The following is a 13790-nucleotide window of genomic DNA, read 5'->3' as shown; positions in this document are numbered from 1 at the left end:
TGAATGCTCCCAAAGCCACTCATGAATCACACAGGCAAAGGCACCAGCCCAATTCCCCTAGTTCCCAGCACTGTATCTCAGGAATATAGCATCTTGCACTGCTCAAGACGAGCAATACAGATTTATTAATTGGTTCACCACTTCATCAATGGAAAGTGGATATACACCAGCCTTTGCAAAACTTAAGCAGATTTACCACACAATTCAGGCAAACTCACTGGTAAAGATAAAGAATTAAAGAAGTTAGATTTTAAGTGATAGGCCAAAAAGTCAGAGTTAGTTACCAAAAGAAATAAAATATAAGCTCTGTCTAAACTTTCAACCCTGTTATACTGGGCAACATCTAGATTAAGCAGTTTTTCTCACCCTACTGGATATTGTAGTCCTTAATATACAGATTTGTTCCTTAAATCGGGGCCTACTCCTCTGTTGGAGTCTTCAGTCTTCTTGTCAGTGTTTTTGTTGCTTGCCGCATAGGTCAGGGCAGGAGAAAGGCCCTGCATGTGGCCACTGGTAGGGCATTTTTGAAGAAGTGGGCTCTGAGAGTTCTCAGGAGGTCATAGTCCTCTCAAGGGTCATCTAGGAGCTCATCTCTAACTCATCATCTCCATCCAGGCATCATCTCCCCAGCAGGGCTTCTTCCTCCCAATGGAGAGAGGTTTTGCTCCTGGAGGTTCCCCTCCCTTCCCTTCCACCACTCCTCCACCACCCACCTCCCTAAATAGTTTTTGTAGGTCACTTTCTGGACAATGGCTATTGACAATGGTTTGATGGGTTGTTTTTTAGTTGTTTCTTACACTTGCTGTTTTGTCTGTGTCCTCTGCTCTTTGGTGATGTTGGTCTGATTCATGTGTTTACAGTGTGTTTTAGTGACACCATATACAATGATTTATACATGTATTCATCATATTAATTAATGACATATATGGACAGAGAAATGATAATTTTCATGATTTCATACTTTTCATTCCATTTTATGATACATCTTTATATATAAACCTTTTCCACATGATCATAGGACTTTGGAGCAGTTAGGGACGTACCCCCAAGGTACAGAATGTCACAGACAGATCCTCATAAAAAGGAGGGAGCAGGGGCTTTAAGGAACTTAGAAGAATCAAGATGAATCAGAATGATGTGAAATGAAGAGGGGAGGAGGGGCTGTGGGGGCTGTGCCCAGCCTGAGAAGCCTTTTTTTTTGTTTTTTGTTTTTTTTTTTATCTTTATTTCATTTTGTTTTCATCACTTGGCTCTCAGAAGGGATCTTGGGCTGTGGTGTCTGGGGCTGTGGTGTGGAGTGTTTAAGGTGCTCTGAGGCAGAACTGAGGCAGACTGACTTCCTGAGCTGAGCCACTGGCATGAGGAGGTTCAGGGCATTATATGATTTAGAGGTTTCTAGTATCTATTGTTAGTTTCTTTTAGATAACAAAGATAGACTTGAGAAGAATAAAAAGTCATTAACTGCTGTGACATTGTTGTGAGTACACCTGCTGTGATGAGGTTGTGAGGTAACAAGAAAACCAGAGAAGATTGGATAATGCAAAAAGAAAGATGGAACACACAAATTTTTATTTTTGTGAGGCATTTTTTTTTTTCACTTTTGTGTTACTATTTTTGTACTTTCATAGGCAGCACATAATTAACAAATTAAACATAATGTGTAAAAATTGAAATCAAAACTCCCAAATGCTCCAATGCCCCAATCCCCAAAATTTGCAACCTCCCCCCTAAGATGCAAAATGAATTAATGAACTATTAAGAAGGCCTGAACAGGCTCCTGAATGTCATGGAAATCATGCTAAATGCCCTGAATTCTTTATAATTTCAGCTAATTACTCTGCAGCTAAGAAGCTGACCACTGTTGACAGACAAAGCTTGGGACTGTTGACTTGCATGTCTCAGCTTGACTATTAAGCTGCAAGAATAGATTGAAAGAGAACACAGAGAAAAACTTAAAACAGAAAAAACACTATAAAAACATTACAAAACAATTTATACTACATATTAGTACATTTATAACATTTATATACTGAATATAATATTTATTCTTTTTAAATTTTTGAAAATTTTTCTTTATCTGTTCTTTAGTCTTTTTAGAAGAGAGAAAAAAAAGAAGAAAGAGAAATGAATGTACTCAACTGAAATTTTAACAAATATCATTTAATAATGCCTATTTATAACTGTAGTAATAAATATAGAAATAAAAAAGTATAAGCAATTAGAGATTAGTAGTAGTATTATTTTATCCAGTATTATAATATCCAATATTAATCCAGTGGTCTGTTACTATGGTCAAATATCAAGATGTTTGAAAGTGACAATTAGAAAACATAAATCTTCTATAAGATATTTCCTTCCTGAAAAAAAAAATTTGAAATTTTCTTTGAATAAAATCTTGTTTTTAGTTTTTATTTTTTATACCTATATCTAATTATATCTAATAAAATTAATGAAAGAAATATAATGAAAAAATGGAAAAACAAAATGCATATTTGCAAAATATAAATTCATTTTTCTTTCTTTAGAAAATGATTTGATCTTTCTCAAGGATTGAATTATTTTATTTTTTTCTTTTCTTTATTTTTTCTTTTTTTTTTACAGCTAAATGAATAAAGAAGGCTAAGAAGGAAGAAAAGGAAAGAAGAAAAAATTCTTCTCTATCTTCCCAAAAAAAAAAGACATTTAGGTGTCTAGATAAATCATTCAGATTTTTTTTTTTTTTTTTGAGTGAAAATTAAACACATCACATTGACTTAATTGGGAGCTCTGAATACACAAAAACTGACGTTTGTGTGTGTGTGGTGATCCCATTTTTCCCACACTGCACAACTGTTCAGCACAAGCAATGTTTCACTATATTTCTGCTTAAAAAAAAAAATGAAAAAAAAAAACTTGAACTATGAAAATCTCTCTACAAATGTACAACTCAAAAGGTAAGCCAAGATGGATGGCAAGAAGCAAGAAGCAAGGACTCTGGACAGAGCAAGTATGGAGCTTTGAAAAAAAAAATTTAGTGGGGGAAGTTTGAAATAGAACCAGGATTATGCACAAGTTACACATCTGATGAATCTGAAGTGTTGGCAGCATACAGTGTTTCTTAACTTGGAGGAAGATATTCATCTCACACAATTTTTTCTTTCTTTTTTTTACTGTTTAATAATCACTTCTCTCTCTCCCTGTCACTTTTTTTTTTTTTTTTTTCTTAGCAGTGGTGTTGAACTTCTTGAGACTTCTCTTGTTTCACTTTCTTGTCTTCTCTCACTCTAAAAAGGATGAAAAACAAAACACCCCTGAGTTTTTTTTTTTGCTGGTTGTTGCACAGCAGTTTTTTTTATATTTACAATTTTTTTTTTTTTTTGTTTGTTTTTTTCTTTTTTTGTTTTAATTGTTGTTTAAAAGTTGTTCTCTGACAAGAGCTCCACTTTCTTCTTGGCTAGAAATGTAAATGTGCAAGTAAGTAAACAGCTTATATATGTTTGTTTTTCTTTGTAAGTTTTTTTTTTTTATTGTTTTTAAAAGCTTTCTAAATATCTACCCAGCTGGCAGTTGCTGTCTTTCATAGTCTTTTATTCTGACCCTCTTGATGGCTGTGCTATCCTAAACAATTAGTTGATCATTGTCTGAAACTTTAAATGGGCATGTGTGGGAAAGATTTTATAACTCTGAGATTTGACTTGCAGACATTTGAAGAATGTAGCAGTACTGGGCAACACTGGTCTTCCACTGTCTGTATTTGGAATCACTTGCTTATATAACAGTTCTTATTGTGTATGTAAACAAAGGCAAAGGTGATTACAAGTGCATATGTCAAGTGTGTTGTAAAAAGTAAATAGAAGAAGAAAAAAAAAAAAAAAAAACACCCACATCTTTATGTGTTGTTTTGGAGGAATGGATGGTTTAGTGCAGTGGTTCTCAACCAGGGGTACACGTACTTCCTGGAAAAGACCTGCATACTGCTAGGAATACCTCATGTTATCTAGATATTTGCCTAGTTTTACAACAGGCTACATAAAAAGCACTAGCAAAGTCAGTACAAACTAAAATTTCATACAGACAATAACTTGTTTATATTGCTCTATATACTATACACTGAAAGGTAAGTAACTATTTATATTCCAATTTTATTTATTTTATAATTGTATGGTAAAAATGAGAAAGCAAATATTCAGTAATAATGTGCTGTGACACTTGTATTTTCTGTCTGATATTGTAAGCAAGTAGCTTTTAAGTGAGGTGAAACTTGACCAATCAGACTCCTGAAAGGGTGTCCAAAAAAGCAACAACAACTGTCTGGGGGGTCGTTTGTCCCTGTTGGGCTTATGCCATCCAAACTTGTTAACTGTGCAGTAAAATCAAATGCAAAGCGGTACTAAAAAATTGTTGCCACCCTCAATAAGATTAGTTTTTAGTACCGCATAAAACTTAGTTTGACCGCCCCCAATAAGGTTAATGCACTGGTGCTAAGGGGTTGTTAATGCCATATAAAGAAAGTTGTATTAAGTCTGAACATAAGGTAAAAATCTATTTGTAGTACTGGGGCAAGGGATTGCAAGAAGAGAAAGTGGTCTCATGGTTAAGACAGCTTGCTGCCCTAGAGAACTGGATTCTATCCCTGTCTCTGCCATAGAGTTCTCCTGTTATGCTAGTCAAGTCACTTAAATTAAACTTTTCACAGGTGGTCACTAATTTTCTGAGTGCCCAACTTGAGACCCTGGTGTCTGACTTGCACAAATGCTGAGCACTTAAGTCTGCAACTAAAGTCAATGGGAGCTGTGCTTTGAACATATGAACTGCTATATAATGTTGAGTGCTTCTGAAAAATCAAAATTAGTGGATACGTTTTAACATTAATTTCTCGGTGCCTCAGATCCCCATCTATAGAACGGGGGTAATATTTGCCCCCTCACCTCACAGGGGTGTTGTGAAGATAAACTAATGTTTAGGAAGCACTCTGATGATAAGAGATGGTTGTTACAGGAAAAGTCCATCAGGAAATAAATAAATCTGTCTTCAGAGCAGAGTTTGAATAGTGTGCAGTAAATAAGGCCTTAGACCACATGTTGAACAGTGAGGATAGAACACAACATTAAGTAGCTGCTCATTAACGGAGCACCAGGGGTGGCTCTAGGAATTTGGCCGCCCCAAGCACGGCGGCATGCCGCCGGGGGCGTGCTGCTGATCCCGCAGCTTCAGGGGACCTCTTGCAGATGTGCCTGCGGAGGGTGCGCTGGGAGGGCAGCAGGCGGCTCCAGCGGACCCTCCGCAGTCATGCCTGCCCCGCGGCTCCGGTGGACCTCCCGCAGGCATGACTGCGGAAGGTCCGCCGGAGCCGCCTGCCGCCAAAATGCCGCCCCAAGCGCTTGCTGGGGTCTGGAGCCGGCCCTGCAGAGCACTCTCCATCCTGGGCGCTGAAGGTGGGAGAGGTCCTGTGGAAAAAATAGTATGTGATCATGTAACCAAAGACCATACCATAATGCATATGTACAAGAGGAATAACTTCAGGTTACACAGACAACCTTAATTCTAGCATTTCCTAACTTTTTGAGTGCTTAATCTTGCAATCTTAATGTTCTTTTCACATAGTTTTTATTTAATTTCCTAAGTGGTATTTTAAGCAAACTGAAAAAACAAATTCCATCATTTGGTGTCATGTCAGTGATGCCCCTACAGCTGCTCAGCTCCCCTATCAATTCTGACCTCTTTTTCCCAACTTCACCTCTGCTCCTCCTGGGGCTCTTAACTGTCCCCCCCCCATCCCAGCCTGGGTGTGTGGGGGTGGTAAAGGAGGCTGCACTGAGATCCCATTCTCGCCATTCCAGGCTTGGATAGGGGGCAGCCTTAAGGGTTCTTTACCTACCTCTTCCCCTTACCAGGCCTGGTGTTGCAGGAGGAGAGAGGAGAGAAGAGAGTAGCCCTCCCATTGCTCATAGAAGTGCCTCTACTCCTTCCTCCCCCCAGCTGCTGGGCTCTTTTTGCTCCCTCCTGGGAGAATGGTGTCTGCTTCTGCAGTTCAGTTCCCACTGACATGTCCATAGCCATCATATTACAATTGAATCATGGTTATTCAGCAATAACCAAATAGGGATTATACAAAGAGACATTTAGAACCAATCAGAGCTGCATAATTGGAAGAGGGGAGTACAGTTAGGGATCAGGTACCTCAACAGCCTTGCACGCTAGCTGAGGACAATTCCATTCCAGTAAAATATTTGTTGGACAATTCATTCTTGTTTAAAAAATTTATCATTAGAAGGTAATTCTATTTTTCATAAACTACATCTTATTTACCACTCCACTGGCAGGTGTAGCATTCAGACTAACATGCTTTATATATATCTTACAGTTATCATTCTGAGCTTAACAGGGTTCTTAACAATTTATTATAACTCCAGCATTTCCAGCCCCAAGAATTCAAAAATTACAAGGGAGACCCCACCCCCTTGAAATCATGAGACTTATTAAAAAGATTATATGGTGGTTTTGGTTTGTGTGCATGAACACAGGGCCACCCAGAGAATTCCGGGGGTCTGGGGTCTTCGGCGGCGGGGGGCTCTTCCATTCCGGGACCCGCCGCCGAAGTGTCCCGAAAACCCACGGAAGGGCCCCCCACCGCCGAATTACCGCCGAAGACCGGGCTGCAGTTTGGCGGCGGGCCCCACTTCCGCGGTAATTCGCCGGTGAGGGGTCCTTCCACCCCGGAGCGGAAGGAACCCCCGCAGGCGAAGACCAGGAGCGAAGAAGCTCCTGCGCCCGGCCCCGCAAGAGTTTTCCGGGCCCCCCGGAGCGAGTGAGGGACCCTGCTCCAGGGGCCCCGAAAAACTCTCGTGGGGGGCCCCTGCTGGGCCTGGGGCAAATTGCCCCTCTTGCCCCCCCCTCTGGGCGGCCCTGCATGAACATGTGACAACTAGTGTGGTCAACTGAGTGATTCTGGCCCCCACTGCAGGAGCGCTTGCAGCCTGCCAGGTAGAGCAGAGCATCCAGCTTCTCCCCCAAACCTCCGACTTCTAACAAATGAATTCAGTCTCTCCTGCCCCCATCTGTCCAATCTCCAGCTCAGCAATTCATTATGCACCTCCAGCCACCCCATTAATTCTGTCTCACTAGCCCCCAATTTGCCTGTTCCCCCAGCCTCACTTTGCTTCTCCTGCAGCTGTAGGGGTGATTCATCCTGCTTCCTCTATCTCGGAGTGTTGACGGAATGGAAAGGGGAGAGGAACTGAGAGCACATCAGTCCATTGTTGACAAGAGTGGGGGAGTTCTGAGCTTGGTTTTCCACTCTTCCTCCTCCCTCTGCACCTAAAAAGTTCTCTGGCTCCTGAAAGGAGAGGGAAGAGCTCTGTCTACCTCCTGCAACAGTCCTAGATGGCTGCTGTTCCCCAGGAGGTGGGGTGGTTCACCTGCCACCCCTGCAAGTTGGAAATTCAAGGTGGAGTTTCTCATTGTAAAACTGGCACCAGCTCCAGGTCACTTGTAGCGAGCGCTGGCAACTCTGTAAATTCTCTGTAATTTCTTGAGTGAGGCGTCGGTGCTGCATGCAATGATGGGGCTAGGATGGAAAATAGAGAGCCAAGGTCTGCTTTAAGTCCATTCTTGATTTGGGCAATAGTACCTTAGTTATGAACAATCCTACCTAGTTAGGCATAAATATGACAAACCTGTTCGTTCTTCTGCCTTCTTTTGCTACCCTATCTTCATGAATTAGGTGCAACACTATTTTGGTGAAGGTGCTTTCAGTGTGTGACTGAATTTTAAGGCCATAACTTCAGCCTTTCACTGCAATTACTAGAATCTAAAATCAGTAGATCCATAGTTCTTGTAACTGGGATAATGACGTTGTGTCTGTGCATGGCAGATAGGTTACCACTGTCAACTGTAAGAATTCCATGGGAGATGTTAATTTATTATTTGGTCAATAACTTATGAGCTAAAAGGAGGATTTACAAACAGAGCATAATGGCTCTGGCAGAGCCAAAAGCCTATTTAGACAAAAATTCCCTTTTTTTATAACATACTTAAATAGGTGTGTGCTCTTCAGATAAACAGTGCTATTAGCTTGTATTTGCCATTGTATGTTAAAGAAAGAGTATACCATGTTACCCTCCAAAACAGTAAAAGTTTTGATTTTATAATCCTGCCTTGCATCTTAGAATCGCACAGCACTTTACAGTTATCAAGCCTCTCACTGCTCCTCTGTGTTGGATAAGTCATTTCTCTGCTCATCTTACTTATGTGGTTAAAATGTTGACTGCCCAAATCTCCTTATCTCCCAGACAGAAAGACAAGAAATAAAAATGGGGGGGGGTGGGAATGGGGGGCACACAGAGCTCCTGGCCTGGTGGGGGGGCAGGGTGATGCAGGGAAATTCAGTCCCAGACATGGGGTGAATGGCTGGGGGAACCACTCTAATTCCTGCCATGGTGGGGAAGGGGAGAATGGGGGACAGTTTTTGGCATGGGAATAGGAGAACGGATGACAATGGTAGGGGAAGGAGGTCATGGGGGAGACCACAGAGGTACTGAGATGGTAGAAAGGGGTAAGGGAGACATGGGAGAAGGGGGCATCACAGAGCCCCTGCTGGTGGGTGTGGGGGAATGTACAGAGCCTGTGGCAAGAGGAAGGAGATAGGATCCTTGAAAGGAGTCCCTGAAACAGAAGGGAATGGGAGGGTGACACACAGAAAGCTTCTGGGGGAGAATGGAGGAAGACACGAGCTCCTGGTGTGTGCAGTGTTCTTGGCCCGCAGAAGCAACAAAGTTCATGTCTATAGTGTGGTATTAAAACCTTCCGTAGCAAGTCTCAGAGCCCAGCTGTACAGCCTCAGACTCATGCTCTGGGACTAAAATCAGCTGTCCAGATGTTCAGGCTTGGGGGCTGCAGCCTGGGGTTGAGGATGGGTTTCAGAGCTTGAGCCCAAAGGTCAACAGAGCTGTTTTTAGTGCTGTAGCACAGGCCCCACAAACCTGAGTCTATAGACTCTCCGCTCTGAGCCTCACTGCCATGGGGTTTAAAACACAGTGTACACATACCCAAAATGCATGACCTTCTTAATTGTATCCTATTTGTAGGTGACAGATGCAGATTATACAGAATCTAAGCTTTTTTTCCCCCTCCCCCTGGTGGTGGGGGAGAAGGAGGAGAAATTCTAGCTCCTCTGGTTGCAAAACTAACCTTCCAAATGTGAATCAAGTGTAAGCTGATAAAGTGGTGGCTTCCTGAGTTTGGAGACATCTTGAAGCAATGGCATGGGGACATTTGAACTCCTCTATTCCCTATTAATTACATGGGCGTGTCCACTCTACCCCATGATGAGACTTCATATAAGCATTAGCTATTTAACTGCTGATTACTTTAGAATGGGGAAAGGGCATGGTGTGGGGGGAGGATTGGGAGTTGCTGCAGGAAAGAAAGTGCAGAAAGCATGTGGGGGGAGACCACAAGGACAGAGAAAAGGGAATGAAGAAAACAGGAGGATGGAGAGGGAAGAGAAGGGAAGTGGCGGAAATAGCAGCAAGCCTACATTTTCATTTCTTGATGGGGAAAATGTGTTAATCAAAGTTCTGAAAAAATAAAAACACAGAATTTACTTAGTAGATAAGGGCCATATGATCTGTGTAACTCCCAGTGACATCAGTGGACATTCTTCTATGGGTTGAGGGAAGCATGGAACCCTAATTTTGTGTCTCCGTTCATGGACCATAATTAAAAATGGGACTTAGCCCTTTCCACTGAAAGTTTGACATGCCTGCTGTAGTGGCTTGTAAGGGAGATAGAAAACTCTCTCTGCTGGGAGGTCAGATGAGGTACAGTAACTCCTTACTTAAAGTCATCTCGGTTAATTTTGCTTCCTTGTTACGTTGCTGATCAATTAGGAAACATGCTTATTTAAAGTTGTGCAATGCTCCCTTCTAATGTTGTTTGGCAGCCGCCTGCTTTGTCTACTGCTTGCAGGAAGAGCAGCCCGTTGGAGCTAGCTGGTGGGTGATTGGAACCAGGGTGGACCTACAGCCCCACATCAGCTCTCCCTATCAGCTCTCCGCTCCCTTAAGTTCCCCGTGCAGCAGCTGCCCAGCAGGCTAGCAATTGCAGCTATCCCTTCCCCCCCATGCCATGTGCTGCTCCTGTCCTCTGCCTTGGAGCTGCTCCCTGAGACTCCTGCTTGCTGGGGGGGGGGGAATAGGGGGACTAATGTCAGGGTGTCCCCCTGCTCCTGCACCCTGCTTACCCCATCTTCCATAGAGCCGGGGGACACATGACAGAGGGAGCTTCCAGGCAGCAGCAGCTGCGGTCCGGTTTCAACTTGCTGATCTAATTAACAAGGTGGTGTACTTCTGACCCCACTCTTCATACTTAAAGGGGAAATGTGCATCTCTCTCTCTCTCTCTCTCTCTCACACACACACACACACACACACACACACACACACACACACACACACACACACGACAGTTTTTGGCATGGGAATAGGAGAACGGATGACAATGGTAGGGGAAGGAGGTCATGGGGGGACCTCCATGGGGGGATAGAGACAGACACACACACTCTGCCCTACCTCCTTTCCTGCGGCCTTGTACAGAAGAGTGTGAGAGTTAACCCTTGAGGGCTCAGCCAACTGCTAGTTCATCATTTAGCAGTAAGGCATTCCCTAGAAATATCCCACCCTCTGCCTCCTCCACCTCAACCAAGCTTCACAATCATCATCACTGTGTACCAGTATTAAATTTTGTTTAAAATTTATACACACACACATATATATGTAATTTCTTTTGTCTGGTGAAAAAAATTTCCCTGTAACCTAACCCACTCATTTACATTAATTCTTATGGGGGAATTGGATTTGCTTAACATCGTTTCACTTAAAGTCACATTTTTCAGGAACATAACTACAATGTTAAGTGAGGAGTTACTGTATTTTGCAGAGCACTGCCTTTCCACAGGGAGCTGTAAGAAGTGGTAGGACTCACACTTGGGTCAGTAGACAGAGCGGGTAACTAACAGCTCCACACTGCCACTTGGCAGCAGCTGTAAACAGGTTGCTCCCTGCAGCTTGCAGATTGCAGTGGATGTACGCTATGAGAGGTCCTGCCTGGCCGACCTGATTTGGCAGCTTCCTGGGAGGCTCCTGAATGGCCCTTTGGCTCCATGGAAGCCCACAGGCATACCAGGAAGTGCTCAGGTGGGCTGCCGTGACTGACTCTGCTCCTGGCATCAACTTTGGCTCTGACTTGAACTCTGCCCCTTGCCCTTAACCTGGCACCCTAACATCATCCTGACCTTGGCCCAGAAATCTGACTTAGAGCTGCTCAATCCCTGCCCCAGGACCCTGCAAGTAGGATGGAGAGAAACTCAATGGAAGAATAGTGGCTGTGAAATGAGTCTATGACAGAGGCATTCCCTTTTCTGTGATAACTGACTTTGAGTCCCTCCCTCTCACCCTTCTGGAACATCATGCTAGGACCCTTGGGGGAAGAGAAAAGAGTCCATGGTTGGACCACCCAGAATGGCTGGATTGGTGTGTATAATGTGTGTGTATATGAGCATCTTGCTGAAGTCAAGAGTAACTTTTTTAAGGGTAAGTTATACTGAAAAAAGTAAATCCCATAGTATGTAAGCAAAACAAATGTTCCCACTCTTAGAAAAATGTGTTGCTAGTCTTTATCTTTCCCATAAATAAAGAGTTCTTTCTTGTCCTCCCTATACAGTACTATACTCTGGTAGGTTTTGGTTAGAATGCTTCATCCAAGTTACTTTTCCTGTCCCCTAGCACTTTCACACTTTAAATGTTACTTCTTGCTTTGGAGAACTAGTGTCAATGCGAATACCCAGGTGAACTGAGCAATACAACCGTATAATCACCCTGATTATTTTCACTGAATGGAGCCTGAAGTTGTTCAGAAATTCATCTTTATGAATGCTGCTGAACTCTACTGTGAGCAATAAGTATCACTGATTTCCATCTACAATGTAACAAAATAAAATTATAGTTCAGCTAAAAGTGAGAATTGGGTCCTCGGACCGTAGCTCTGTCCTATTACATATATAATGAATGGTTTTCATATCTGAGCTGGGTAGGAACTTTGCTGATAGAAAATCTCAACCTTCAATGCGTCCTATGAATGGGATAGTTGCAGGAAATTTAAGTCAAGACTCTTTCTCCTAAACTCTGTACTTGTTTGTTTCATACAAATCTACAGTAGCTGTCTCTGTATGGTAAATGAAGCAGCAGGCAGGTTGCATTTATCCTATGTCAAGATGAAAAGCTGATTACACTGATGAATCGCAGATGAAGCGGAAACCTCTCAGAGATTAGATTTTGCTCTCCATGTGCCCTACATTGCAGGTTGACATAATTGTTTAATGTTGGTTGTTTTACATGTACAGTCTTTCCTCTGTCTCCTTATCAGAGCACAAATGCACCCAAAAAGTAAAATTTCTATCAGCAAAGTTTTTAATAATTCATCTCTCTTTTGAGAGAACATTTTAAAAAGAAAACTGTAACTTTTCAAAGTACTTGGAACGGGTATATCTGTTTTCTGTTCTGTTCACAGTATTTGTCTCTGACTATGATGTAAAATAGTGATGTTATAGGCAAGGTAGTGCAAACTTGTAGGTTACTAGATGGGAGATGTCAAGTAAATCATGAGCAAACTATCAAGTTTCTACAACTTTAAGGATTATCTGCAGCAATGGAAAAAAGTTTTAAATAATCAGAAACTATCTCCAGACTTTTAGGTAGAAGTAGCAAGTGAATGCCTTTAATAATAATCATTATTTGAAGATTTAATTTTGTTTATGAAAGATCTATCCCTCACCTGTTAAGAGCTGATTTTTATCAACACATATTCATTGCAGGAAACCTCCATCCTTCCTTAAGTTGTGGGCCTCTAATGTTGGAGTCTTGTTAAGGAATCTAAGCAGAACCACATGTGTAGCTAGACTAGCTGCTACATTTTTCCTAAGCATGAAATGTCATTGTAAGGTGGTAACATTTACAAAGGTCTTCAAGCATGGTGGGAATCAAAATGCCATTTTTTCCTCCCAAATTGTACAGTCACTATTGCTGTCTTCCAGCAGGCTATATTAATTGCAGCTTTTAAATATTGTCTTTATAAATCATGTGTGTAATAAAATAATAAGGGTCTTTTGCTTCTTCCCTGCTTTACTCCAGAACTGAATGTTTCAATGCACAGTATCAGAAAGAGTTTTAGGTAAGAAAATAGATTTTTAGCCTACACAAGCGCAGCTCCTCTCTGGCCAGTGTTTGAGTTGAAGTAAAATAACTGTAGGGATGGTTCTTATAGCTTTGAGTGTTAGGAAGTGCCTGTGTTGTACTTTTATAGAGGAAGCAACTCAGAGGGCTGGGAGATCATCTTTTTTTATCGATGCTGCAAATTCCAAAGTGGAGCTCATCTCCCTGAAAGCCCCTATTTCAATCATAACAAATAATCCTGCTCCAATTCGCCTTATTGCGGGACTCGGGGGAGGACGATGTGACGAACGCTCCAGGAGAGCAGCAAGCCAGAACTAGCCAGCTTGAGAAGCCCAGACTTTGCAGGGGCATCTGTTTTCTGCCATGGGGATCTAACAGCAAACCACATGAGCAGTGACTTTCACAGGACCAGAAAATACCCCAAAACATACACACGCGTTTGTTGGCAAGTGGGTGGAGCAGGGAGGGGAACGGGTGGCGATGGAGGGATAGTCCCTGGGGGGCAGGGGGAGAGAGCCACTGGAGTGGGGAGGGGGAACTGCTCTGCCCTGGGGCTTATCACTCCGCCGGCTCCCTTGTTTCG

This window comes from Mauremys reevesii, linkage group 4 (genome assembly GCF_016161935.1).
Source record: "Mauremys reevesii isolate NIE-2019 linkage group 4, ASM1616193v1, whole genome shotgun sequence".
NCBI classification, from domain to species: Eukaryota; Metazoa; Chordata; order Testudines; family Geoemydidae; genus Mauremys; species Mauremys reevesii.
Note: the sequence above shows the minus strand (reverse complement) of the source record.